General features: G+C 44.8%; 40 non-coding genes across 40 annotated transcripts; all 40 read right to left on the bottom strand.

The window, feature by feature from the left end:
- Positions 1-658: 658 nt before the first annotated feature.
- Positions 659-776, bottom strand: LOC144400729 (U5 spliceosomal RNA). The gene has a single exon (XR_013462664.1). It is a non-coding gene; the product is annotated as a U5 spliceosomal RNA (small nuclear RNA).
- A 442-nt stretch (positions 777-1,218) lies between these two features.
- On the bottom strand, positions 1,219-1,382 carry LOC144400123 (U1 spliceosomal RNA). Its single transcript, XR_013462061.1, has one exon. It is a non-coding gene; the product is annotated as a U1 spliceosomal RNA (small nuclear RNA).
- A 276-nt stretch (positions 1,383-1,658) lies between these two features.
- LOC144400320 (U2 spliceosomal RNA) lies at positions 1,659-1,849 on the bottom strand. The gene has a single exon (XR_013462258.1). It is a non-coding gene; the product is annotated as a U2 spliceosomal RNA (small nuclear RNA).
- Positions 1,850-2,451: 602 nt separating this feature from the next.
- On the bottom strand, positions 2,452-2,566 carry LOC144400635 (U5 spliceosomal RNA). Its single transcript, XR_013462569.1, has one exon. It is a non-coding gene; the product is annotated as a U5 spliceosomal RNA (small nuclear RNA).
- Positions 2,567-3,008: 442 nt separating this feature from the next.
- On the bottom strand, positions 3,009-3,172 carry LOC144400122 (U1 spliceosomal RNA). The gene has a single exon (XR_013462060.1). It is a non-coding gene; the product is annotated as a U1 spliceosomal RNA (small nuclear RNA).
- Positions 3,173-3,448: 276 nt separating this feature from the next.
- Positions 3,449-3,639, bottom strand: LOC144400319 (U2 spliceosomal RNA). The gene has a single exon (XR_013462257.1). It is a non-coding gene; the product is annotated as a U2 spliceosomal RNA (small nuclear RNA).
- Positions 3,640-4,341: 702 nt separating this feature from the next.
- LOC144400728 (U5 spliceosomal RNA) lies at positions 4,342-4,459 on the bottom strand. The gene has a single exon (XR_013462663.1). It is a non-coding gene; the product is annotated as a U5 spliceosomal RNA (small nuclear RNA).
- A 442-nt stretch (positions 4,460-4,901) lies between these two features.
- LOC144400121 (U1 spliceosomal RNA) lies at positions 4,902-5,065 on the bottom strand. The gene has a single exon (XR_013462059.1). It is a non-coding gene; the product is annotated as a U1 spliceosomal RNA (small nuclear RNA).
- A 276-nt stretch (positions 5,066-5,341) lies between these two features.
- Positions 5,342-5,532, bottom strand: LOC144400357 (U2 spliceosomal RNA). The gene has a single exon (XR_013462295.1). It is a non-coding gene; the product is annotated as a U2 spliceosomal RNA (small nuclear RNA).
- Positions 5,533-6,134: 602 nt separating this feature from the next.
- Positions 6,135-6,249, bottom strand: LOC144400633 (U5 spliceosomal RNA). The gene has a single exon (XR_013462568.1). It is a non-coding gene; the product is annotated as a U5 spliceosomal RNA (small nuclear RNA).
- A 442-nt stretch (positions 6,250-6,691) lies between these two features.
- On the bottom strand, positions 6,692-6,855 carry LOC144400119 (U1 spliceosomal RNA). Its single transcript, XR_013462057.1, has one exon. It is a non-coding gene; the product is annotated as a U1 spliceosomal RNA (small nuclear RNA).
- Positions 6,856-7,131: 276 nt separating this feature from the next.
- On the bottom strand, positions 7,132-7,322 carry LOC144400318 (U2 spliceosomal RNA). The gene has a single exon (XR_013462256.1). It is a non-coding gene; the product is annotated as a U2 spliceosomal RNA (small nuclear RNA).
- A 599-nt stretch (positions 7,323-7,921) lies between these two features.
- Positions 7,922-8,036, bottom strand: LOC144400632 (U5 spliceosomal RNA). Its single transcript, XR_013462567.1, has one exon. It is a non-coding gene; the product is annotated as a U5 spliceosomal RNA (small nuclear RNA).
- Positions 8,037-8,478: 442 nt separating this feature from the next.
- On the bottom strand, positions 8,479-8,642 carry LOC144400118 (U1 spliceosomal RNA). The gene has a single exon (XR_013462056.1). It is a non-coding gene; the product is annotated as a U1 spliceosomal RNA (small nuclear RNA).
- Positions 8,643-8,918: 276 nt separating this feature from the next.
- Positions 8,919-9,109, bottom strand: LOC144400317 (U2 spliceosomal RNA). The gene has a single exon (XR_013462255.1). It is a non-coding gene; the product is annotated as a U2 spliceosomal RNA (small nuclear RNA).
- A 599-nt stretch (positions 9,110-9,708) lies between these two features.
- LOC144400727 (U5 spliceosomal RNA) lies at positions 9,709-9,826 on the bottom strand. Its single transcript, XR_013462662.1, has one exon. It is a non-coding gene; the product is annotated as a U5 spliceosomal RNA (small nuclear RNA).
- A 442-nt stretch (positions 9,827-10,268) lies between these two features.
- Positions 10,269-10,432, bottom strand: LOC144400117 (U1 spliceosomal RNA). Its single transcript, XR_013462055.1, has one exon. It is a non-coding gene; the product is annotated as a U1 spliceosomal RNA (small nuclear RNA).
- A 276-nt stretch (positions 10,433-10,708) lies between these two features.
- Positions 10,709-10,899, bottom strand: LOC144400316 (U2 spliceosomal RNA). Its single transcript, XR_013462254.1, has one exon. It is a non-coding gene; the product is annotated as a U2 spliceosomal RNA (small nuclear RNA).
- Positions 10,900-11,501: 602 nt separating this feature from the next.
- LOC144400631 (U5 spliceosomal RNA) lies at positions 11,502-11,616 on the bottom strand. The gene has a single exon (XR_013462566.1). It is a non-coding gene; the product is annotated as a U5 spliceosomal RNA (small nuclear RNA).
- A 442-nt stretch (positions 11,617-12,058) lies between these two features.
- Positions 12,059-12,222, bottom strand: LOC144400116 (U1 spliceosomal RNA). Its single transcript, XR_013462054.1, has one exon. It is a non-coding gene; the product is annotated as a U1 spliceosomal RNA (small nuclear RNA).
- Positions 12,223-12,498: 276 nt separating this feature from the next.
- LOC144400315 (U2 spliceosomal RNA) lies at positions 12,499-12,689 on the bottom strand. Its single transcript, XR_013462253.1, has one exon. It is a non-coding gene; the product is annotated as a U2 spliceosomal RNA (small nuclear RNA).
- Positions 12,690-13,291: 602 nt separating this feature from the next.
- Positions 13,292-13,406, bottom strand: LOC144400630 (U5 spliceosomal RNA). Its single transcript, XR_013462565.1, has one exon. It is a non-coding gene; the product is annotated as a U5 spliceosomal RNA (small nuclear RNA).
- Positions 13,407-13,848: 442 nt separating this feature from the next.
- LOC144400115 (U1 spliceosomal RNA) lies at positions 13,849-14,012 on the bottom strand. Its single transcript, XR_013462053.1, has one exon. It is a non-coding gene; the product is annotated as a U1 spliceosomal RNA (small nuclear RNA).
- Positions 14,013-14,288: 276 nt separating this feature from the next.
- Positions 14,289-14,479, bottom strand: LOC144400314 (U2 spliceosomal RNA). The gene has a single exon (XR_013462252.1). It is a non-coding gene; the product is annotated as a U2 spliceosomal RNA (small nuclear RNA).
- Positions 14,480-15,078: 599 nt separating this feature from the next.
- On the bottom strand, positions 15,079-15,196 carry LOC144400726 (U5 spliceosomal RNA). Its single transcript, XR_013462661.1, has one exon. It is a non-coding gene; the product is annotated as a U5 spliceosomal RNA (small nuclear RNA).
- Positions 15,197-15,638: 442 nt separating this feature from the next.
- LOC144400114 (U1 spliceosomal RNA) lies at positions 15,639-15,802 on the bottom strand. Its single transcript, XR_013462052.1, has one exon. It is a non-coding gene; the product is annotated as a U1 spliceosomal RNA (small nuclear RNA).
- Positions 15,803-16,078: 276 nt separating this feature from the next.
- On the bottom strand, positions 16,079-16,269 carry LOC144400356 (U2 spliceosomal RNA). The gene has a single exon (XR_013462294.1). It is a non-coding gene; the product is annotated as a U2 spliceosomal RNA (small nuclear RNA).
- Positions 16,270-16,871: 602 nt separating this feature from the next.
- On the bottom strand, positions 16,872-16,986 carry LOC144400629 (U5 spliceosomal RNA). The gene has a single exon (XR_013462564.1). It is a non-coding gene; the product is annotated as a U5 spliceosomal RNA (small nuclear RNA).
- A 442-nt stretch (positions 16,987-17,428) lies between these two features.
- LOC144400113 (U1 spliceosomal RNA) lies at positions 17,429-17,592 on the bottom strand. The gene has a single exon (XR_013462051.1). It is a non-coding gene; the product is annotated as a U1 spliceosomal RNA (small nuclear RNA).
- Positions 17,593-17,868: 276 nt separating this feature from the next.
- Positions 17,869-18,059, bottom strand: LOC144400354 (U2 spliceosomal RNA). Its single transcript, XR_013462292.1, has one exon. It is a non-coding gene; the product is annotated as a U2 spliceosomal RNA (small nuclear RNA).
- A 602-nt stretch (positions 18,060-18,661) lies between these two features.
- On the bottom strand, positions 18,662-18,776 carry LOC144400628 (U5 spliceosomal RNA). The gene has a single exon (XR_013462562.1). It is a non-coding gene; the product is annotated as a U5 spliceosomal RNA (small nuclear RNA).
- A 442-nt stretch (positions 18,777-19,218) lies between these two features.
- LOC144400112 (U1 spliceosomal RNA) lies at positions 19,219-19,382 on the bottom strand. The gene has a single exon (XR_013462050.1). It is a non-coding gene; the product is annotated as a U1 spliceosomal RNA (small nuclear RNA).
- Positions 19,383-19,658: 276 nt separating this feature from the next.
- On the bottom strand, positions 19,659-19,849 carry LOC144400313 (U2 spliceosomal RNA). Its single transcript, XR_013462251.1, has one exon. It is a non-coding gene; the product is annotated as a U2 spliceosomal RNA (small nuclear RNA).
- A 599-nt stretch (positions 19,850-20,448) lies between these two features.
- On the bottom strand, positions 20,449-20,566 carry LOC144400724 (U5 spliceosomal RNA). Its single transcript, XR_013462659.1, has one exon. It is a non-coding gene; the product is annotated as a U5 spliceosomal RNA (small nuclear RNA).
- A 442-nt stretch (positions 20,567-21,008) lies between these two features.
- On the bottom strand, positions 21,009-21,172 carry LOC144400111 (U1 spliceosomal RNA). Its single transcript, XR_013462049.1, has one exon. It is a non-coding gene; the product is annotated as a U1 spliceosomal RNA (small nuclear RNA).
- A 276-nt stretch (positions 21,173-21,448) lies between these two features.
- LOC144400312 (U2 spliceosomal RNA) lies at positions 21,449-21,639 on the bottom strand. Its single transcript, XR_013462250.1, has one exon. It is a non-coding gene; the product is annotated as a U2 spliceosomal RNA (small nuclear RNA).
- A 599-nt stretch (positions 21,640-22,238) lies between these two features.
- Positions 22,239-22,356, bottom strand: LOC144400723 (U5 spliceosomal RNA). Its single transcript, XR_013462658.1, has one exon. It is a non-coding gene; the product is annotated as a U5 spliceosomal RNA (small nuclear RNA).
- A 442-nt stretch (positions 22,357-22,798) lies between these two features.
- Positions 22,799-22,962, bottom strand: LOC144400110 (U1 spliceosomal RNA). Its single transcript, XR_013462048.1, has one exon. It is a non-coding gene; the product is annotated as a U1 spliceosomal RNA (small nuclear RNA).
- Positions 22,963-23,238: 276 nt separating this feature from the next.
- LOC144400353 (U2 spliceosomal RNA) lies at positions 23,239-23,429 on the bottom strand. The gene has a single exon (XR_013462291.1). It is a non-coding gene; the product is annotated as a U2 spliceosomal RNA (small nuclear RNA).
- A 602-nt stretch (positions 23,430-24,031) lies between these two features.
- LOC144400627 (U5 spliceosomal RNA) lies at positions 24,032-24,146 on the bottom strand. The gene has a single exon (XR_013462561.1). It is a non-coding gene; the product is annotated as a U5 spliceosomal RNA (small nuclear RNA).
- Between the last annotated feature and the right edge of the window lie 431 nt (positions 24,147-24,577).

Here is a 24,577-nt window from a genome sequence, read left to right as displayed (position 1 = left end):
CTCAATTGTCGCGGTGCGGTTCTTTCAACTGGGCGTAGCAGTCGCTTGCTACTTAACAACCCACTCCCCACGCTGCCCCCGTCCTCAAAAAAGCTAAAATCATTGATTTGTTTACAAGCAAAAGTGTAAACTCCTGCTGAAATCTGGTTGATTTCACTGTTGTTTCAGACACTAGAGACTCCAGTGATGATTAATCACTGTAAAGTCCTGCTGAAAATCTTGTTGATTTCACAATGGATTCAGACAGGGATTTGAGACTTGCTGCAAGGCTCCACTAGTGACTCCAGTGATGATTAATCACTGTAAAGTCCTGCTGAAAATCTTGTTGATTTCACAATGGATTGAGACAGAGATTTGAGACTTGCTGCAAGGCTCCACTAGTGACTCCAGTGATGATTCCTGCTGAAAATCTTGTTGATTTCACAATGAATTCAGACAGTGATTTGCTGATTTGAGACGTGCTCCACCGGAGACTCCAGTAAAGTGACCATTAATCCCTGTAAAATCCTGCTGAAATCTGGTTGATTTCACTTTGGATTCAGACAGTGATTTGAGACTTGCTGCACTAGTGACTCCAGTGATAAGTAAACACAACTTTGTTTGTGCTCCATTGTCAGGAGCCTCTGTCCAACTACTTTTCTTTTCACACAAGTACATGAGGCTCAGTCAATTGGCAGAGCCTGCCAAAAATATGGTCAACTCATTGTTGTTCCTCTCCACGGAAGTCTTTAGTAAAAGGCGAAAGACTTATGCGTATTGAAGAGAAACCAAAGTCAGTTGCGGAATCAGGTGGCAGGCAGCCTTATATCCCAGTCGCAACAGTGATCCCTCTTGTGGTTGGGACTGGTTGAGCTGCGGTTGTCCAATGCCAAACCCATTCCCCAGCACCAGCCATCAACAACTCATTGATTTGTTTACATGCAAAAGTGTAAAGTCCTGCTGAAATGTGCTTGATTTCACTTTGGATTCAGACAGTGATTTGCTGATTTGAGACGTGCTCCACTGGAGACTCCAGCGCAGTGATGGTTAATGCTGAAATCTGGTTGATTTCACTTTGGATTCAGACAGTGATTTGCTGATTGTAGACTCCCTCCACTGGAGACTCCAGTGCAGTGGTGATTAATCCGTGTAAAATCCTGCTGAAATGTGGTTGATTTCACTAGGGATTCAGACAGTGATGAATAAACGGGACACCTGGTTTTTCTTTGACTTCAATATCAGGGGAGAGCGCGAACGCAGTCCCCCACTACCACAAATTATGCAGTCGAGATTCCCACATTTGGGGAATTCGCAGTGGTCAGCACAGTCGCAGTGCAATGACTGAGCCTCGCCCTGGGTGAACCACCTTCTTGATCATGGTATCTCCCCTGCCAGGTAAGTATGAGTTGGTGGTGACAGAGGCAGGGACGGTATTCCCAGTCACAGCATTTGTGGTGACGGTTCGCAGATGGCACCGTCCTCACAGACCGGTGAAGTTAAAATCAGTGATTTGAGACTTGCAAAACAAAGGCACTATTGATGAGTAAGCATGAGTCACTTGACAAAAGCCTCAGTCTTAAAAACTATGTGGAGGTGAGACTTGTTTTACTCAAAGCAGAAATCATTTCCAACACCACACCACTGATTCAGGTTACCATTTCTTTTATTTTCCACAATTTAAAGGGTGCACCGTTCCCGGAGGTGCTGCAATACCGGGTCGATGCTTGGAGTGAACGGAGCAAGCCCCTTTTTCATCTCCCAGAGCTAAAAATCGGCTTAATATGTAGTCCTCGTATAGAGGACATATCAGATATTAAACTGATAAGAACAGATACTACACTTGATCTTAGCCAAAAGGCCGAGAAGCGATAACACCAAACTGTTTGTTTGCAGACCCAACGTACCAGCACATATCTCAATTGTCGCGGTGCGGTTCTTTCAACTGGGCGTAGCAGTCGCTTGCTACTTAACAACCCACTCCCCACGCTGCCCCCGTCCTCAAAAAAGCTAAAATCATTGATTTGTTTACAAGCAAAAGTGTAAACTCCTGCTGAAATCTGGTTGATTTCACTGTTGTTTCAGACACTAGAGACTCCAGTGATGATTAATCACTGTAAAGTCCTGCTGAAAATCTTGTTGATTTCACAATGGATTCAGACAGAGATTTGAGACTTGCTGCAAGGCTCCACTAGTGACTCCAGTGATGATTCCTGCTGAAAATCTTGTTGATTTCACAATGAATTCAGACAGTGATTTGCTGATTTGAGACGTGCTCCACCGGAGACTCCAGTAAAGTGACCATTAATCCCTGTAAAATCCTGCTGAAATCTGGTTGATTTCACTTTGGATTCAGACAGTGATTTGAGACTTGCTGCACTAGTGACTCCAGTGATAAGTAAACACAACTTTGTTTGTGCTCCATTGTCAGGAGCCTCTGTCCAACTACTTTTCTTTTCACACAAGTACATGAGGCTCAGCCAATTGGCAGAGCCTGCCAAAAATATGGTCAACTCATTGTTGTTCCTCTCCACGGAAGTCTTTAGTAAAAGGCGAAAGACTTATGCGTATTGAAGAGAAACCAAAGTCAGTTGCGGAATCAGGTGGCAGGCAGCCTTATATCCCAGTCGCAACAGTGATCCCTCTTGTGGTTGGGACTGGTTGAGCTGCGGTTGTCCAATGCCAAACCCATTCCCCAGCACCAGCCATCAAAAACTCATTGATTTGTTTACAAGCAAAAGTGTAAAGTCCTGCTGAAATGTGCTTGATTTCACTTTGGATTCAGACAGTGATTTGCTGATTTGAGACGTGCTCCACTGGAGACTCCAGCGCAGTGATGATTAATGCTGAAATCTGGTTGATTTCACTTTGGATTCAGACAGTGATTTGCTGATTGTAGACTCCCTCCACCGGAGACTCCAGTGCAGTGGTGATTAATCCGTGTAAAATCCTGCTGAAATGTGGTTGATTTCACTAGGGATTCAGACAGTGATGATTAAACGGGACACCTGGTTTTTCTTTGACTTCAATATCAGGGGAGAGCGCGAACGCAGTCCCCCACTACCACAAATTATGCAGTCGAGATTCCCACATTTGGGGAATTCGCAGTGGTCAGCACAGTCGCAGTGCAATGACTGAGCCTCGCCCTGGGTGAACCACCTTCTTGATCATGGTATCTCCCCTGCCAGGTAAGTATGAGTTGGTGGTGACAGAGGCAGGGACGGTATTCCCAGTCACAGCATTTGTGGTGACGGTTCGCAGATGGCACCGTCCTCACAGATCGGTGAAGTTAAAATCAGTGATTTGAGACATGCAAAACAAAGGCACTATTGATGAGTAAGCATAAGTCACTTGCCAAAAGCCTCAGTCTTAAAAACTATGTGGAGGTGAGACTTGTTTTACTCAAAGCAGAAATCATTTCCAACACCACACCACTGATTCAGGTTACCATTTCTTTTATTTTCCACAATTTAAAGGGTGCACCGTTCCCGGAGGTGCTGCAATACCGGGTCGATGCTTGGAGTGAACGGAGCAAGCCCCTTTTTCATCTCCCAGAGCTAAAAATCGGCTTAATATGTAGTCCTCGTATAGAGGACATATCAGATATTAAACTGATAAGAACAGATACTACACTTGATCTTAGCCAAAAGGCCGAGAAGCGATAACACCAAACTGTTTGTTTGCAGACCCAACGTACCAGCACATATCTCAATTGTCGCGGTGCGGTTCTTTCAACTGGGCGTAGCAGTCGCTTGCTACTTAACAACCCACTCCCCACGCTGCCCCCGTCCTCAAAAAAGCTAAAATCATTGATTTGTTTACAAGCAAAAGTGTAAACTCCTGCTGAAATCTGGTTGATTTCACTGTTGTTTCAGACACTAGAGACTCCAGTGATGATTAATCACTGTAAAGTCCTGCTGAAAATCTTGTTGATTTCACAATGGATTCAGACAGGGATTTGAGACTTGCTGCAAGGCTCCACTAGTGACTCCAGTGATGATTAATCACTGTAAAGTCCTGCTGAAAATCTTGTTGATTTCACAATGGATTGAGACAGAGATTTGAGACTTGCTGCAAGGCTCCACTAGTGACTCCAGTGATGATTCCTGCTGAAAATCTTGTTGATTTCACAATGAATTCAGACAGTGATTTGCTGATTTGAGACGTGCTCCACCGGAGACTCCAGTAAAGTGACCATTAATCCCTGTAAAATCCTGCTGAAATCTGGTTGATTTCACTTTGGATTCAGACAGTGATTTGAGACTTGCTGCACTAGTGACTCCAGTGATAAGTAAACACAACTTTGTTTGTGCTCCATTGTCAGGAGCCTCTGTCCAACTACTTTTCTTTTCACACAAGTACATGAGGCTCAGTCAATTGGCAGAGCCTGCCAAAAATATGGTCAACTCATTGTTGTTCCTCTCCACGGAAGTCTTTAGTAAAAGGCGAAAGACTTATGCGTATTGAAGAGAAACCAAAGTCAGTTGCGGAATCAGGTGGCAGGCAGCCTTATATCCCAGTCGCAACAGTGATCCCTCTTGTGGTTGGGACTGGTTGAGCTGCGGTTGTCCAATGCCAAACCCATTCCCCAGCACCAGCCATCAACAACTCATTGATTTGTTTACATGCAAAAGTGTAAAGTCCTGCTGAAATGTGCTTGATTTCACTTTGGATTCAGACAGTGATTTGCTGATTTGAGACGTGCTCCACTGGAGACTCCAGCGCAGTGATGGTTAATGCTGAAATCTGGTTGATTTCACTTTGGATTCAGACAGTGATTTGCTGATTGTAGACTCCCTCCACTGGAGACTCCAGTGCAGTGGTGATTAATCCGTGTAAAATCCTGCTGAAATGTGGTTGATTTCACTAGGGATTCAGACAGTGATGAATAAACGGGACACCTGGTTTTTCTTTGACTTCAATATCAGGGGAGAGCGCGAACGCAGTCCCCCACTACCACAAATTATGCAGTCGAGATTCCCACATTTGGGGAATTCGCAGTGGTCAGCACAGTCGCAGTGCAATGACTGAGCCTCGCCCTGGGTGAACCACCTTCTTGATCATGGTATCTCCCCTGCCAGGTAAGTATGAGTTGGTGGTGACAGAGGCAGGGACGGTATTCCCAGTCACAGCATTTGTGGTGACGGTTCGCAGATGGCACCGTCCTCACAGACCGGTGAAGTTAAAATCAGTGATTTGAGACTTGCAAAACAAAGGCACTATTGATGAGTAAGCATGAGTCACTTGACAAAAGCCTCAGTCTTAAAAACTATGTGGAGGTGAGACTTGTTTTACTCAAAGCAGAAATCATTTCCAACACCACACCACTGATTCAGGTTACCATTTCTTTTATTTTCCACAATTTAAAGGGTGCACCGTTCCCGGAGGGGGTGCAATACCGGGTCGATGCTTGGAGTGAACGGAGCAAGCCCCTTTTTCATCTCCCAGAGCTAAAAATCGGCTTAATATGTAGTCCTCGTATAGAGGACATATCAGATATTAAACTGATAAGAACAGATACTACACTTGATCTTAGCCAAAAGGCCGAGAAGCGATAACACCAAACTGTTTGTTTGCAGACCCAACGTACCAGCACATATCTCAATTGTCGCGGTGCGGTTCTTTCAACTGGGCGTAGCAGTCGCTTGCTACTTAACAACCCACTCCCCACGCTGCCCCCGTCCTCAAAAAAGCTAAAATCATTGATTTGTTTACAAGCAAAAGTGTAAACTCCTGCTGAAATCTGGTTGATTTCACTGTTGTTTCAGACACTAGAGACTCCAGTGATGATTAATCACTGTAAAGTCCTGCTGAAAATCTTGTTGATTTCACAATGGATTCAGACAGAGATTTGAGACTTGCTGCAAGGCTCCACTAGTGACTCCAGTGATGATTCCTGCTGAAAATCTTGTTGATTTCACAATGAATTCAGACAGTGATTTGCTGATTTGAGACGTGCTCCACCGGAGACTCCAGTAAAGTGACCATTAATCCCTGTAAAATCCTGCTGAAATCTGGTTGATTTCACTTTGGATTCAGACAGTGATTTGAGACTTGCTGCACTAGTGACTCCAGTGATAAGTAAACACAACTTTGTTTGTGCTCCATTGTCAGGAGCCTCTGTCCAACTACTTTTCTTTTCACACAAGTACATGAGGCTCAGCCAATTGGCAGAGCCTGCCAAAAATATGGTCAACTCATTGTTGTTCCTCTCCACGGAAGTCTTTAGTAAAAGGCGAAAGACTTATGCGTATTGAAGAGAAACCAAAGTCAGTTGCGGAATCAGGTGACAGGCAGCCTTATATCCCAGTCGCAACAGTGATCCCTCTTGTGGTTGGGACTGGTTGAGCTGCCGTTGTCCAATGCCAAACCCATTCCCCAGCACCAGCCATCAAAAACTCATTGATTTGTTTACAAGCAAAAGTGTAAAGTCCTGCTGAAATGTGCTTGATTTCACTTTGGATTCAGACAGTGATTTGCTGATTTGAGACGTGCTCCACTGGAGACTCCAGCGCAGTGATGATTAATGCTGAAATCTGGTTGATTTCACTTTGGATTCAGACAGTGATTTGCTGATTGTAGACTCCCTCCACCGGAGACTCCAGTGCAGTGGTGATTAATCCGTGTAAAATCCTGCTGAAATGTGGTTGATTTCACTAGGGATTCAGACAGTGATGATTAAACGGGACACCTGGTTTTTCTTTGACTTCAATATCAGGGGAGAGCGCGAACGCAGTCCCCCACTACCACAAATTATGCAGTCGAGATTCCCACATTTGGGGAATTCGCAGTGGTCAGCACAGTCGCAGTGCAATGACTGAGCCTCGCCCTGGGTGAACCACCTTCTTGATCATGGTATCTCCCCTGCCAGGTAAGTATGAGTTGGTGGTGACAGAGGCAGGGACGGTATTCCCAGTCACAGCATTTGTGGTGACGGTTCGCAGATGGCACCGTCCTCACAGATCGGTGAAGTTAAAATCAGTGATTTGAGACTTGCAAAACAAAGGCACTATTGATGAGTAAGCATAAGTCACTTGCCAAAAGCCTCAGTCTTAAAAACTATGTGGAGGTGAGACTTGTTTTACTCAAAGCAGAAATCATTTCCAACACCACACCACTGATTCAGGTTACCATTTCTTTTATTTTCCACAATTTAAAGGGTGCACCGTTCCCGGAGGTGCTGCAATACCGGGTCGATGCTTGGAGTGAACGGAGCAAGCCCCTTTTTCATCTCCCAGAGCTAAAAATCGGCTTAATATGTAGTCCTCGTATAGAGGACATATCAGATATTAAACTGATAAGAACAGATACTACACTTGATCTTAGCCAAAAGGCCGAGAAGCGATAACACCAAACTGTTTGTTTGCAGACCCAACGTACCAGCACATATCTCAATTGTCGCGGTGCGGTTCTTTCAACTGGGCGTAGCAGTCGCTTGCTACTTAACAACCCACTCCCCACGCTGCCCCCGTCCTCAAAAAAGCTAAAATCATTGATTTGTTTACAAGCAAAAGTGTAAACTCCTGCTGAAATCTGGTTGATTTCACTGTTGTTTCAGACACTAGAGACTCCAGTGATGATTAATCACTGTAAAGTCCTGCTGAAAATCTTGTTGATTTCACAATGGATTCAGACAGAGATTTGAGACTTGCTGCAAGGCTCCACTAGTGACTCCAGTGATGATTCCTGCTGAAAATCTTGTTGATTTCACAATGAATTCAGACAGTGATTTGCTGATTTGAGACGTGCTCCACCGGAGACTCCAGTAAAGTGACCATTAATCCCTGTAAAATCCTGCTGAAATCTGGTTGATTTCACTTTGGATTCAGACAGTGATTTGAGACTTGCTGCACTAGTGACTCCAGTGATAAGTAAACACAACTTTGTTTGTGCTCCATTGTCAGGAGCCTCTGTCCAACTACTCTTTTCACACAAGTACATGAGGCTCAGCCAATTGGCAGAGCCTGCCAAAAATATGGTCAACTCATTGTTGTTCCTCTCCACGGAAGTCTTTAGTAAAAGGCGAAAGACTTATGCGTATTGAAGAGAAACCAAAGTCAGTTGCGGAATCAGGTGGCAGGCAGCCTTATATCCCAGTCGCAACAGTGATCCCTCTTGTGGTTGGGACTGGTTGAGCTGCGGTTGTCCAATGCCAAACCCATTCCCCAGCACCAGCCATCAAAAACTCATTGATTTGTTTACAAGCAAAAGTGTAAAGTCCTGCTGAAATGTGCTTGATTTCACTTTGGATTCAGACAGTGATTTGCTGATTTGAGACGTGCTCCACTGGAGACTCCAGCGCAGTGATGATTAATGCTGAAATCTGGTTGATTTCACTTTGGATTCAGACAGTGATTTGCTGATTGTAGACTCCCTCCACCGGAGACTCCAGTGCAGTGGTGATTAATCCGTGTAAAATCCTGCTGAAATGTGGTTGATTTCACTAGGGATTCAGACAGTGATGATTAAACGGGACACCTGGTTTTTCTTTGACTTCAATATCAGGGGAGAGCGCGAACGCAGTCCCCCACTACCACAAATTATGCAGTCGAGATTCCCACATTTGGGGAATTCGCAGTGGTCAGCACAGTCGCAGTGCAATGACTGAGCCTCGCCCTGGGTGAACCACCTTCTTGATCATGGTATCTCCCCTGCCAGGTAAGTATGAGTTGGTGGTGACAGAGGCAGGGACGGTATTCCCAGTCACAGCATTTGTGGTGACGGTTCGCAGATGGCACCGTCCTCACAGATCGGTGAAGTTAAAATCAGTGATTTGAGACTTGCAAAACAAAGGCACTATTGATGAGTAAGCATAAGTCACTTGCCAAAAGCCTCAGTCTTAAAAACTATGTGGAGGTGAGACTTGTTTTACTCAAAGCAGAAATCATTTCCAACACCACACCACTGATTCAGGTTACCATTTCTTTTATTTTCCACAATTTAAAGGGTGCACCGTTCCCGGAGGTGCTGCAATACCGGGTCGATGCTTGGAGTGAACGGAGCAAGCCCCTTTTTCATCTCCCAGAGCTAAAAATCGGCTTAATATGTAGTCCTCGTATAGAGGACATATCAGATATTAAACTGATAAGAACAGATACTACACTTGATCTTAGCCAAAAGGCCGAGAAGCGATAACACCAAACTGTTTGTTTGCAGACCCAACGTACCAGCACATATCTCAATTGTCGCGGTGCGGTTCTTTCAACTGGGCGTAGCAGTCGCTTGCTACTTAACAACCCACTCCCCACGCTGCCCCCGTCCTCAAAAAAGCTAAAATCATTGATTTGTTTACAAGCAAAAGTGTAAACTCCTGCTGAAATCTGGTTGATTTCACTGTTGTTTCAGACACTAGAGACTCCAGTGATGATTAATCACTGTAAAGTCCTGCTGAAAATCTTGTTGATTTCACAATGGATTCAGACAGAGATTTGAGACTTGCTGCAAGGCTCCACTAGTGACTCCAGTGATGATTCCTGCTGAAAATCTTGTTGATTTCACAATGAATTCAGACAGTGATTTGCTGATTTGAGACGTGCTCCACCGGAGACTCCAGTAAAGTGACCATTAATCCCTGTAAAATCCTGCTGAAATCTGGTTGATTTCACTTTGGATTCAGACAGTGATTTGAGACTTGCTGCACTAGTGACTCCAGTGATAAGTAAACACAACTTTGTTTGTGCTCCATTGTCAGGAGCCTCTGTCCAACTACTTTTCTTTTCACACAAGTACATGAGGCTCAGTCAATTGGCAGAGCCTGCCAAAAATATGGTCAACTCATTGTTGTTCCTCTCCACGGAAGTCTTTAGTAAAAGGCGAAAGACTTATGCGTATTGAAGAGAAACCAAAGTCAGTTGCGGAATCAGGTGGCAGGCAGCCTTATATCCCAGTCGCAACAGTGATCCCTCTTGTGGTTGGGACTGGTTGAGCTGCGGTTGTCCAATGCCAAACCCATTCCCCAGCACCAGCCATCAAAAACTCATTGATTTGTTTACAAGCAAAAGTGTAAAGTCCTGCTGAAATGTGCTTGATTTCACTTTGGATTCAGACAGTGATTTGCTGATTTGAGACGTGCTCCACTGGAGACTCCAGCGCAGTGATGATTAATGCTGAAATCTGGTTGATTTCACTTTGGATTCAGACAGTGATTTGCTGATTGTAGACTCCCTCCACCGGAGACTCCAGTGCAGTGGTGATTAATCCGTGTAAAATCCTGCTGAAATGTGGTTGATTTCACTAGGGATTCAGACAGTGATGATTAAACGGGACACCTGGTTTTTCTTTGACTTCAATATCAGGGGAGAGCGCGAACGCAGTCCCCCACTACCACAAATTATGCAGTCGAGATTCCCACATTTGGGGAATTCGCAGTGGTCAGCACAGTCGCAGTGCAATGACTGAGCCTCGCCCTGGGTGAACCACCTTCTTGATCATGGTATCTCCCCTGCCAGGTAAGTATGAGTTGGTGGTGACAGAGGCAGGGACGGTATTCCCAGTCACAGCATTTGTGGTGACGGTTCGCAGATGGCACCGTCCTCACAGATCGGTGAAGTTAAAATCAGTGATTTGAGACTTGCAAAACAAAGGCACTATTGATGAGTAAGCATAAGTCACTTGCCAAAAGCCTCAGTCTTAAAAACTATGTGGAGGTGAGACTTGTTTTACTCAAAGCAGAAATCATTTCCAACACCACACCACTGATTCAGGTTACCATTTCTTTTATTTTCCACAATTTAAAGGGTGCACCGTTCCCGGAGGTGCTGCAATACCGGGTCGATGCTTGGAGTGAACGGAGCAAGCCCCTTTTTCATCTCCCAGAGCTAAAAATCGGCTTAATATGTAGTCCTCGTATAGAGGACATATCAGATATTAAACTGATAAGAACAGATACTACACTTGATCTTAGCCAAAAGGCCGAGAAGCGATAACACCAAACTGTTTGTTTGCAGACCCAACGTACCAGCACATATCTCAATTGTCGCGGTGCGGTTCTTTCAACTGGGCGTAGCAGTCGCTTGCTACTTAACAACCCACTCCCCACGCTGCCCCCGTCCTCAAAAAAGCTAAAATCATTGATTTGTTTACAAGCAAAAGTGTAAACTCCTGCTGAAATCTGGTTGATTTCACTGTTGTTTCAGACACTAGAGACTCCAGTGATGATTAATCACTGTAAAGTCCTGCTGAAAATCTTGTTGATTTCACAATGGATTCAGACAGAGATTTGAGACTTGCTGCAAGGCTCCACTAGTGACTCCAGTGATGATTCCTGCTGAAAATCTTGTTGATTTCACAATGAATTCAGACAGTGATTTGCTGATTTGAGACGTGCTCCACCGGAGACTCCAGTAAAGTGACCATTAATCCCTGTAAAATCCTGCTGAAATCTGGTTGATTTCACTTTGGATTCAGACAGTGATTTGAGACTTGCTGCACTAGTGACTCCAGTGATAAGTAAACACAACTTTGTTTGTGCTCCATTGTCAGGAGCCTCTGTCCAACTACTTTTCTTTTCACACAAGTACATGAGGCTCAGCCAATTGGCAGAGCCTGCCAAAAATATGGTCAACTCATTGTTGTTCCTCTCCACGGAAGTCTTTAGTAAAAGGCGAAAGACTTATGCGTATTGAAGAGAAACCAAAGTCAGTTGCGGAATCAGGTGGCAGGCAGCCTTATATCCCAGTCGCAACAGTGATCCCTCTTGTGGTTGGGACTGGTTGAGCTGCGGTTGTCCAATGCCAAACCCATTCCCCAGCACCAGCCATCAAAAACTCATTGATTTGTTTACAAGCAAAAGTGTAAAGTCCTGCTGAAATGTGCTTGATTTCACTTTGGATTCAGACAGTGATTTGCTGATTTGAGACGTGCTCCACTGGAGACTCCAGCGCAGTGATGATTAATGCTGAAATCTGGTTGATTTCACTTTGGATTCAGACAGTGATTTGCTGATTGTAGACTCCCTCCACCGGAGACTCCAGTGCAGTGGTGATTAATCCGTGTAAAATCCTGCTGAAATGTGGTTGATTTCACTAGGGATTCAGACAGTGATGATTAAACGGGACACCTGGTTTTTCTTTGACTTCAATATCAGGGGAGAGCGCGAACGCAGTCCCCCACTACCACAAATTATGCAGTCGAGATTCCCACATTTGGGGAATTCGCAGTGGTCAGCACAGTCGCAGTGCAATGACTGAGCCTCGCCCTGGGTGAACCACCTTCTTGATCATGGTATCTCCCCTGCCAGGTAAGTATGAGTTGGTGGTGACAGAGGCAGGGACGGTATTCCCAGTCACAGCATTTGTGGTGACGGTTCGCAGATGGCACCGTCCTCACAGATCGGTGAAGTTAAAATCAGTGATTTGAGACTTGCAAAACAAAGGCACTATTGATGAGTAAGCATAAGTCACTTGCCAAAAGCCTCAGTCTTAAAAACTATGTGGAGGTGAGACTTGTTTTACTCAAAGCAGAAATCATTTCCAACACCACACCACTGATTCAGGTTACCATTTCTTTTATTTTCCACAATTTAAAGGGTGCACCGTTCCCGGAGGTGCTGCAATACCGGGTCGATGCTTGGAGTGAACGGAGCAAGCCCCTTTTTCATCTCCCAGAGCTAAAAATCGGCTTAATATGTAGTCCTCGTATAGAGGACATATCAGATATTAAACTGATAAGAACAGATACTACACTTGATCTTAGCCAAAAGGCCGAGAAGCGATAACACCAAACTGTTTGTTTGCAGACCCAACGTACCAGCACATATCTCAATTGTCGCGGTGCGGTTCTTTCAACTGGGCGTAGCAGTCGCTTGCTACTTAACAACCCACTCCCCACGCTGCCCCCGTCCTCAAAAAAGCTAAAATCATTGATTTGTTTACAAGCAAAAGTGTAAACTCCTGCTGAAATCTGGTTGATTTCACTGTTGTTTCAGACACTAGAGACTCCAGTGATGATTAATCACTGTAAAGTCCTGCTGAAAATCTTGTTGATTTCACAATGGATTCAGACAGAGATTTGAGACTTGCTGCAAGGCTCCACTAGTGACTCCAGTGATGATTCCTGCTGAAAATCTTGTTGATTTCACAATGAATTCAGACAGTGATTTGCTGATTTGAGACGTGCTCCACCGGAGACTCCAGTAAAGTGACCATTAATCCCTGTAAAATCCTGCTGAAATCTGGTTGATTTCACTTTGGATTCAGACAGTGATTTGAGACTTGCTGCACTAGTGACTCCAGTGATAAGTAAACACAACTTTGTTTGTGCTCCATTGTCAGGAGCCTCTGTCCAACTACTTTTCTTTTCACACAAGTACATGAGGCTCAGCCAATTGGCAGAGCCTGCCAAAAATATGGTCAACTCATTGTTGTTCCTCTCCACGGAAGTCTTTAGTAAAAGGCGAAAGACTTATGCGTATTGAAGAGAAACCAAAGTCAGTTGCGGAATCAGGTGGCAGGCAGCCTTATATCCCAGTCGCAACAGTGATCCCTCTTGTGGTTGGGACTGGTTGAGCTGCGGTTGTCCAATGCCAAACCCATTCCCCAGCACCAGCCATCAAAAACTCATTGATTTGTTTACAAGCAAAAGTGTAAAGTCCTGCTGAAATGTGCTTGATTTCACTTTGGATTCAGACAGTGATTTGCTGATTTGAGACGTGCTCCACTGGAGACTCCAGCGCAGTGATGATTAATGCTGAAATCTGGTTGATTTCACTTTGGATTCAGACAGTGATTTGCTGATTGTAGACTCCCTCCACCGGAGACTCCAGTGCAGTGGTGATTAATCCGTGTAAAATCCTGCTGAAATGTGGTTGATTTCACTAGGGATTCAGACAGTGATGATTAAACGGGACACCTGGTTTTTCTTTGACTTCAATATCAGGGGAGAGCGCGAACGCAGTCCCCCACTACCACAAATTATGCAGTCGAGATTCCCACATTTGGGGAATTCGCAGTGGTCAGCACAGTCGCAGTGCAATGACTGAGCCTCGCCCTGGGTGAACCACCTTCTTGATCATGGTATCTCCCCTGCCAGGTAAGTATGAGTTGGTGGTGACAGAGGCAGGGACGGTATTCCCAGTCACAGCATTTGTGGTGACGGTTCGCAGATGGCACCGTCCTCACAGATCGGTGAAGTTAAAATCAGTGATTTGAGACTTGCAAAACAAAGGCACTATTGATGAGTAAGCATAAGTCACTTGCCAAAAGCCTCAGTCTTAAAAACTATGTGGAGGTGAGACTTGTTTTACTCAAAGCAGAAATCATTTCCAACACCACACCACTGATTCAGGTTACCATTTCTTTTATTTTCCACAATTTAAAGGGTGCACCGTTCCCGGAGGTGCTGCAATACCGGGTCGATGCTTGGAGTGAACGGAGCAAGCCCCTTTTTCATCTCCCAGAGCTAAAAATCGGCTTAATATGTAGTCCTCGTATAGAGGACATATCAGATATTAAACTGATAAGAACAGATACTACACTTGATCTTAGCCAAAAGGCCGAGAAGCGATAACACCAAACTGTTTGTTTGCAGACCCAACGTACCAGCACATATCTCAATTGTCGCGGTGCGGTTCTTTCAACTGGGCGTAGCAGTCGCTTGCTACTTAACAACCCACTCCCCACGCTGCCCCCGTCCTCAAAAAAGCTAAAATCATTGATTTGTTTACAAGCAAAAGTGTAAACTCCTGCTGAAATCTGGTTGATTTCACTGTTGTTTCAGACACTAGAGACTCCAGTGATGATTAATCACTGTAAAGTCCTGCTGAAAATCTTGTTGATTTCACAATGGATTCAGACAGAGATTTGAGACTTGCTGCAAGGCTCCACTAGTGACTCCAGTGATGATTCCTGCTGAAAATCTTGTTGATTTCACAATGAATTCAGACAGTGATTTGCTGATTTGAGACGTGCTCCACCGGAGACTCCAGTAAAGTGACCATTAATCCCTGTAAAATCCTGCTGAAATCTGGTTGATTTCACTTTGGATTCAGACAGTGATTTGAGACTTGCTGCACTAGTGACTCCAGTGATAAGTAAACACAACTTTGTTTGTGCTCCATTGTCAGGAGCCTCTGTCCAACTACTTTTCTTTTCACACAAGTACATGAGGCTCAGTCAATTGGCAGAGCCTGCCAAAAATATGGTCAACTCATTGTTGTTCCTCTCCACGGAAGTCTTTAGTAAAAGGCGAAAGACTTATGCGTATTGAAGAGAAACCAAAGTCAGTTGCGGAATCAGGTGGCAGGCAGCCTTATATCCCAGTCGCAACAGTGATCCCTCTTGTGGTTGGGACTGGTTGAGCTGCGGTTGTCCAATGCCAAACCCATTCCCCAGCACCAGCCATCAAAAACTCATTGATTTGTTTACAAGCAAAAGTGTAAAGTCCTGCTGAAATGTGCTTGATTTCACTTTGGATTCAGACAGTGATTTGCTGATTTGAGACGTGCTCCACTGGAGACTCCAGCGCAGTGATGATTAATGCTGAAATCTGGTTGATTTCACTTTGGATTCAGACAGTGATTTGCTGATTGTAGACTCCCTCCACCGGAGACTCCAGTGCAGTGGTGATTAATCCGTGTAAAATCCTGCTGAAATGTGGTTGATTTCACTAGGGATTCAGACAGTGATGATTAAACGGGACACCTGGTTTTTCTTTGACTTCAATATCAGGGGAGAGCGCGAACGCAGTCCCCCACTACCACAAATTATGCAGTCGAGATTCCCACATTTGGGGAATTCGCAGTGGTCAGCACAGTCGCAGTGCAATGACTGAGCCTCGCCCTGGGTGAACCACCTTCTTGATCATGGTATCTCCCCTGCCAGGTAAGTATGAGTTGGTGGTGACAGAGGCAGGGACGGTATTCCCAGTCACAGCATTTGTGGTGACGGTTCGCAGATGGCACCGTCCTCACAGATCGGTGAAGTTAAAATCAGTGATTTGAGACTTGCAAAACAAAGGCACTATTGATGAGTAAGCATAAGTCACTTGCCAAAAGCCTCAGTCTTAAAAACTATGTGGAGGTGAGACTTGTTTTACTCAAAGCAGAAATCATTTCCAACACCACACCACTGATTCAGGTTACCATTTCTTTTATTTTCCACAATTTAAAGGGTGCACCGTTCCCGGAGGGGGTGCAATACCGGGTCGATGCTTGGAGTGAACGGAGCAAGCCCCTTTTTCATCTCCCAGAGCTAAAAATCGGCTTAATATGTAGTCCTCGTATAGAGGACATATCAGATATTAAACTGATAAGAACAGATACTACACTTGATCTTAGCCAAAAGGCCGAGAAGCGATAACACCAAACTGTTTGTTTGCAGACCCAACGTACCAGCACATATCTCAATTGTCGCGGTGCGGTTCTTTCAACTGGGCGTAGCAGTCGCTTGCTACTTAACAACCCACTCCCCACGCTGCCCCCGTCCTCAAAAAAGCTAAAATCATTGATTTGTTTACAAGCAAAAGTGTAAACTCCTGCTGAAATCTGGTTGATTTCACTGTTGTTTCAGACACTAGAGACTCCAGTGATGATTAATCACTGTAAAGTCCTGCTGAAAATCTTGTTGATTTCACAATGGATTCAGACAGAGATTTGAGACTTGCTGCAAGGCTCCACTAGTGACTCCAGTGATGATTCCTGCTGAAAATCTTGTTGATTTCACAATGAATTCAGACAGTGATTTGCTGATTTGAGACGTGCTCCACCGGAGACTCCAGTAAAGTGACCATTAATCCCTGTAAAATCCTGCTGAAATCTGGTTGATTTCACTTTGGATTCAGACAGTGATTTGAGACTTGCTGCACTAGTGACTCCAGTGATAAGTAAACACAACTTTGTTTGTGCTCCATTGTCGGGAGCCTCTGTCCAACTACTTTTCTTTTCACACAAGTACATGAGGCTCAGCCAATTGGCAGAGCCTGCCAAAAATATGGTCAACTCATTGTTGTTCCTCTCCACGGAAGTCTTTAGTAAAAGGCGAAAGACTTATGCGTATTGAAGAGAAACCAAAGTCAGTTGCGGAATCAGGTGGCAGGCAGCCTTATATCCCAGTCGCAACAGTGATCCCTCTTGTGGTTGGGACTGGTTGAGCTGCGGTTGTCCAATGCCAAACCCATTCCCCAGCACCAGCCATCAAAAACTCATTGATTTGTTTACAAGCAAAAGTGTAAAGTCCTGCTGAAATGTGCTTGATTTCACTTTGGATTCAGACAGTGATTTGCTGATTTGAGACGTGCTCCACTGGAGACTCCAGCGCAGTGATGATTAATGCTGAAATCTGGTTGATTTCACTTTGGATTCAGACAGTGATTTGCTGATTGTAGACTCCCTCCACCGGAGACTCCAGTGCAGTGGTGATTAATCCGTGTAAAATCCTGCTGAAATGTGGTTGATTTCACTAGGGATTCAGACAGTGATGATTAAACGGGACACCTGGTTTTTCTTTGACTTCAATATCAGGGGAGAGCGCGAACGCAGTCCCCCACTACCACAAATTATGCAGTCGAGATTCCCACATTTGGGGAATTCGCAGTGGTCAGCACAGTCGCAGTGCAATGACTGAGCCTCGCCCTGGGTGAACCACCTTCTTGATCATGGTATCTCCCCTGCCAGGTAAGTATGAGTTGGTGGTGACAGAGGCAGGGACGGTATTCCCAGTCACAGCATTTGTGGTGACGGTTCGCAGATGGCACCGTCCTCACAGATCGGTGAAGTTAAAATCAGTGATTTGAGACTTGCAAAACAAAGGCACTATTGATGAGTAAGCATAAGTCACTTGCCAAAAGCCTCAGTCTTAAAAACTATGTGGAGGTGAGACTTGTTTTACTCAAAGCAGAAATCATTTCCAACACCACACCACTGATTCAGGTTACCATTTCTTTTATTTTCCACAATTTAAAGGGTGCACCGTTCCCGGAGGGGGTGCAATACCGGGTCGATGCTTGGAGTGAACGGAGCAAGCCCCTTTTTCATCTCCCAGAGCTAAAAATCGGCTTAATATGTAGTCCTCGTATAGAGGACATATCAGATATTAAACTGATAAGAACAGATACTACACTTGATCTTAGCCAAAAGGCCGAGAAGCGATAACACCAAACTGTTTGTTTGCAGACCCAACGTACCAGCACATATCTCAATTGTCGCGGTGCGGTTCTTTCAACTGGGCGTAGCAGTCGCTTGCTACTTAACAACCCACTCCCCACGCTGCCCCCGTCCTCAAAAAAGCTAAAATCATTGATTTGTTTACAAGCAAAAGTGTAAACTCCTGCTGAAATCTGGTTGATTTCACTGTTGTTTCAGACACTAGAGACTCCAGTGATGATTAATCACTGTAAAGTCCTGCTGAAAATCTTGTTGATTTCACAATGGATTCAGACAGAGATTTGAGACTTGCTGCAAGGCTCCACTAGTGACTCCAGTGATGATTCCTGCTGAAAATCTTGTTGATTTCACAATGAATTCAGACAGTGATTTGCTGATTTGAGACGTGCTCCACCGGAGACTCCAGTAAAGTGACCATTAATCCCTGTAAAATCCTGCTGAAATCTGGTTGATTTCACTTTGGATTCAGACAGTGATTTGAGACTTGCTGCACTAGTGACTCCAGTGATAAGTAAACACAACTTTGTTTGTGCTCCATTGTCGGGAGCCTCTGTCCAACTACTTTTCTTTTCACACAAGTACATGAGGCTCAGCCAATTGGCAGAGCCTGCCAAAAATATGGTCAACTCATTGTTGTTCCTCTCCACGGAAGTCTTTAGTAAAAGGCGAAAGACTTATGCGTATTGAAGAGAAACCAAAGTCAGTTGCGGAATCAGGTGGCAGGCAGCCTTATATCCCAGTCGCAACAGTGATCCCTCTTGTGGTTGGGACTGGTTGAGCTGCGGTTGTCCAATGCCAAACCCATTCCCCAGCACCAGCCATCAAAAACTCATTGATTTGTTTACAAGCAAAAGTGTAAAGTCCTGCTGAAATGTGCTTGATTTCACTTTGGATTCAGACAGTGATTTGCTGATTTGAGACGTGCTCCACTGGAGACTCCAGCGCAGTGATGATTAATGCTGAAATCTGGTTGATTTCACTTTGGATTCAGACAGTGATTTGCTGATTGTAGACTCCCTCCACCGGAGACTCCAGTGCAGTGGTGATTAATCCGTGTAAAATCCTGCTGAAATGTGGTTGATTTCACTAGGGATTCAGACAGTGATGATTAAACGGGACACCTGGTTTTTCTTTGACTTCAATATCAGGGGAGAGCGCGAACGCAGTCCCCCACTACCACAAATTATGCAGTCGAGATTCCCACATTTGGGGAATTCGCAGTGGTCAGCACAGTCGCAGTGCAATGACTGAGCCTCGCCCTGGGTGAACCACCTTCTTGATCATGGTATCTCCCCTGCCAGGTAAGTATGAGTTGGTGGTGACAGAGGCAGGGACGGTATTCCCAGTCACAGCATTTGTGGTGACGGTTCGCAGATGGCACCGTCCTCACAGATCGGTGAAGTTAAAATCAGTGATTTGAGACTTGCAAAACAAAGGCACTATTGATGAGTAAGCATAAGTCACTTGCCAAAAGCCTCAGTCTTAAAAACTATGTGGAGGTGAGACTTGTTTTACTCAAAGCAGAAATCATTTCCAACACCACACCACTGATTCAGGTTACCATTTCTTTTATTTTCCACAATTTAAAGGGTGCACCGTTCCCGGAGGTGCTGCAATACCGGGTCGATGCTTGGAGTGAACGGAGCAAGCCCCTTTTTCATCTCCCAGAGCTAAAAATCGGCTTAATATGTAGTCCTCGTATAGAGGACATATCAGATATTAAACTGATAAGAACAGATACTACACTTGATCTTAGCCAAAAGGCCGAGAAGCGATAACACCAAACTGTTTGTTTGCAGACCCAACGTACCAGCACATATCTCAATTGTCGCGGTGCGGTTCTTTCAACTGGGCGTAGCAGTCGCTTGCTACTTAACAACCCACTCCCCACGCTGCCCCCGTCCTCAAAAAAGCTAAAATCATTGATTTGTTTACAAGCAAAAGTGTAAACTCCTGCTGAAATCTGGTTGATTTCACTGTTGTTTCAGACACTAGAGACTCCAGTGATGATTAATCACTGTAAAGTCCTGCTGAAAATCTTGTTGATTTCACAATGGATTCAGACAGAGATTTGAGACTTGCTGCAAGGCTCCACTAGTGACTCCAGTGATGATTCCTGCTGAAAATCTTGTTGATTTCACAATGAATTCAGACAGTGATTTGCTGATTTGAGACGTGCTCCACCGGAGACTCCAGTAAAGTGACCATTAATCCCTGTAAAATCCTGCTGAAATCTGGTTGATTTCACTTTGGATTCAGACAGTGATTTGAGACTTGCTGCACTAGTGACTCCAGTGATAAGTAAACACAACTTTGTTTGTGCTCCATTGTCAGGAGCCTCTGTCCAACTACTTTTCTTTTCACACAAGTACATGAGGCTCAGTCAATTGGCAGAGCCTGCCAAAAATATGGTCAACTCATTGTTGTTCCTCTCCACGGAAGTCTTTAGTAAAAGGCGAAAGACTTATGCGTATTGAAGAGAAACCAAAGTCAGTTGCGGAATCAGGTGGCAGGCAGCCTTATATCCCAGTCGCAACAGTGATCCCTCTTGTGGTTGGGACTGGTTGAGCTGCGGTTGTCCAATGCCAAACCCATTCCCCAGCACCAGCCATCAAAAACTCATTGATTTGTTTACAAGCAAAAGTGTAAAGTCCTGCTGAAATGTGCTTGATTTCACTTTGGATTCAGACAGTGATTTGCTGATTTGAGACGTGCTCCACTGGAGACTCCAGCGCAGTGATGATTAATGCTGAAATCTGGTTGATTTCACTTTGGATTCAGACAGTGATTTGCTGATTGTAGACTCCCTCCACCGGAGACTCCAGTGCAGTGGTGATTAATCCGTGTAAAATCCTGCTGAAATGTGGTTGATTTCACTAGGGATTCAGACAGTGATGATTAAACGGGACACCTGGTTTTTCTTTGACTTCAATATCAGGGGAGAGCGCGAACGCAGTCCCCCACTACCACAAATTATGCAGTCGAGATTCCCACATTTGGGGAATTCGCAGTGGTCAGCACAGTCGCAGTGCAATGACTGAGCCTCGCCCTGGGTGAACCACCTTCTTGATCATGGTATCTCCCCTGCCAGGTAAGTATGAGTTGGTGGTGACAGAGGCAGGGACGGTATTCCCAGTCACAGCATTTGTGGTGACGGTTCGCAGATGGCACCGTCCTCACAGATCGGTGAAGTTAAAATCAGTGATTTGAGACTTGCAAAACAAAGGCACTATTGATGAGTAAGCATAAGTCACTTGCCAAAAGCCTCAGTCTTAAAAACTATGTGGAGGTGAGACTTGTTTTACTCAAAGCAGAAATCATTTCCAACACCACACCACTGATTCAGGTTACCATTTCTTTTATTTTCCACAATTTAAAGGGTGCACCGTTCCCGGAGGTGCTGCAATACCGGGTCGATGCTTGGAGTGAACGGAGCAAGCCCCTTTTTCATCTCCCAGAGCTAAAAATCGGCTTAATATGTAGTCCTCGTATAGAGGACATATCAGATATTAAACTGATAAGAACAGATACTACACTTGATCTTAGCCAAAAGGCCGAGAAGCGATAACACCAAACTGTTTGTTTGCAGACCCAACGTACCAGCACATATCTCAATTGTCGCGGTGCGGTTCTTTCAACTGGGCGTAGCAGTCGCTTGCTACTTAACAACCCACTCCCCACGCTGCCCCCGTCCTCAAAAAAGCTAAAATCATTGATTTGTTTACAAGCAAAAGTGTAAACTCCTGCTGAAATCTGGTTGATTTCACTGTTGTTTCAGACACTAGAGACTCCAGTGATGATTAATCACTGTAAAGTCCTGCTGAAAATCTTGTTGATTTCACAATGGATTCAGACAGAGATTTGAGACTTGCTGCAAGGCTCCACTAGTGACTCCAGTGATGATTCCTGCTGAAAATCTTGTTGATTTCACAATGAATTCAGACAGTGATTTGCTGATTTGAGACGTGCTCCACCGGAGACTCCAGTAAAGTGACCATTAATCCCTGTAAAATCCTGCTGAAATCTGGTTGATTTCACTTTGGATTCAGACAGTGATTTGAGACTTGCTGCACTAGTGACTCCAGTGATAAGTAAACACAACTTTGTTTGTGCTCCATTGTCAGGAGCCTCTGTCCAACTACTTTTCTTTTCACACAAGTACATGAGGCTCAGTCAATTGGCAGAGCCTGCCAAAAATATGGTCAACTCATTGTTGTTCCTCTCCACGGAAGTCTTTAGTAAAAGGCGAAAGACTTATGCGTATTGAAGAGAAACCAAAGTCAGTTGCGGAATCAGGTGGCAGGCAGCCTTATATCCCAGTCGCAACAGTGATCCCTCTTGTGGTTGGGACTGGTTGAGCTGCGGTTGTCCAATGCCAAACCCATTCCCCAGCACCAGCCATCAAAAACTCATTGATTTGTTTACAAGCAAAAGTGTAAAGTCCTGCTGAAATGTGCTTGATTTCACTTTGGATTCAGACAGTGATTTGCTGATTTGAGACGTGCTCCACTGGAGACTCCAGCGCAGTGATGATTAATGCTGAAATCTGGTTGATTTCACTTTGGATTCAGACAGTGATTTGCTGATTGTAGACTCCCTCCACCGGAGACTCCAGTGCAGTGGTGATTAATCCGTGTAAAATCCTGCTGAAATGTGGTTGATTTCACTAGGGATTCAGACAGTGATGATTAAACGGGACACCTGGTTTTTCTTTGACTTCAATATCAGGGGAGAGCGCGAACGCAGTCCCCCACTACCACAAATTATGCAGTCGAGATTCCCACATTTGGGGAATTCGCAGTGGTCAGCACAGTCGCAGTGCAATGACTGAGCCTCGCCCTGGGTGAACCACCTTCTTGATCATGGTATCTCCCCTGCCAGGTAAGTATGAGTTGGTGGTGACAGAGGCAGGGACGGTATTCCCAGTCACAGCATTTGTGGTGACGGTTCGCAGATGGCACCGTCCTCACAGATCGGTGAAGTTAAAATCAGTGATTTGAGACTTGCAAAACAAAGGCACTATTGATGAGTAAGCATAAGTCACTTGCCAAAAGCCTCAGTCTTAAAAACTATGTGGAGGTGAGACTTGTTTTACTCAAAGCAGAAATCATTTCCAACACCACACCACTGATTCAGGTTACCATTTCTTTTATTTTCCACAATTTAAAGGGTGCACCGTTCCCGGAGGGGGTGCAATACCGGGTCGATGCTTGGAGTGAACGGAGCAAGCCCCTTTTTCATCTCCCAGAGCTAAAAATCGGCTTAATATGTAGTCCTCGTATAGAGGACATATCAGATATTAAACTGATAAGAACAGATACTACACTTGATCTTAGCCAAAAGGCCGAGAAGCGATAACACCAAACTGTTTGTTTGCAGACCCAACGTACCAGCACATATCTCAATTGTCGCGGTGCGGTTCTTTCAACTGGGCGTAGCAGTCGCTTGCTACTTAACAACCCACTCCCCACGCTGCCCCCGTCCTCAAAAAAGCTAAAATCATTGATTTGTTTACAAGCAAAAGTGTAAACTCCTGCTGAAATCTGGTTGATTTCACTGTTGTTTCAGACACTAGAGACTCCAGTGATGATTAATCACTGTAAAGTCCTGCTGAAAATCTTGTTGATTTCACAATGGATTCAGACAGAGATTTGAGACTTGCTGCAAGGCTCCACTAGTGACTCCAGTGATGATTCCTGCTGAAAATCTTGTTGATTTCACAATGAATTCAGACAGTGATTTGCTGATTTGAGACGTGCTCCACCGGAGACTCCAGTAAAGTGACCATTAATCCCTGTAAAATCCTGCTGAAATCTGGTTGATTTCACTTTGGATTCAGACAGTGATTTGAGACTTGCTGCACTAGTGACTCCAGTGATAAGTAAACACAACTTTGTTTGTGCTCCATTGTCGGGAGCCTCTGTCCAACTACTTTTCTTTTCACACAAGTACATGAGGCTCAGCCAATTGGCAGAGCCTGCCAAAAATATGGTCAACTCATTGTTGTTCCTCTCCACGGAAGTCTTTAGTAAAAGGCGAAAGACTTATGCGTATTGAAGAGAAACCAAAGTCAGTTGCGGAATCAGGTGGCAGGCAGCCTTATATCCCAGTCGCAACAGTGATCCCTCTTGTGGTTGGGACTGGTTGAGCTGCGGTTGTCCAATGCCAAACCCATTCCCCAGCACCAGCCATCAAAAACTCATTGATTTGTTTACAAGCAAAAGTGTAAAGTCCTGCTGAAATGTGCTTGATTTCACTTTGGATTCAGACAGTGATTTGCTGATTTGAGACGTGCTCCACTGGAGACTCCAGCGCAGTGATGATTAATGCTGAAATCTGGTTGATTTCACTTTGGATTCAGACAGTGATTTGCTGATTGTAGACTCCCTCCACCGGAGACTCCAGTGCAGTGGTGATTAATCCGTGTAAAATCCTGCTGAAATGTGGTTGATTTCACTAGGGATTCAGACAGTGATGATTAAACGGGACACCTGGTTTTTCTTT

The sequence above is a fragment of the Gasterosteus aculeatus genome, chromosome 2 (genome assembly GCF_964276395.1).
Source record: "Gasterosteus aculeatus chromosome 2, fGasAcu3.hap1.1, whole genome shotgun sequence".
Taxonomy (NCBI): Eukaryota; Metazoa; Chordata; class Actinopteri; order Perciformes; family Gasterosteidae; genus Gasterosteus; species Gasterosteus aculeatus.
The sequence above is the reverse complement of the archived record's forward strand: the minus strand, read 5'-3'. Positions and strand labels throughout refer to the sequence as shown.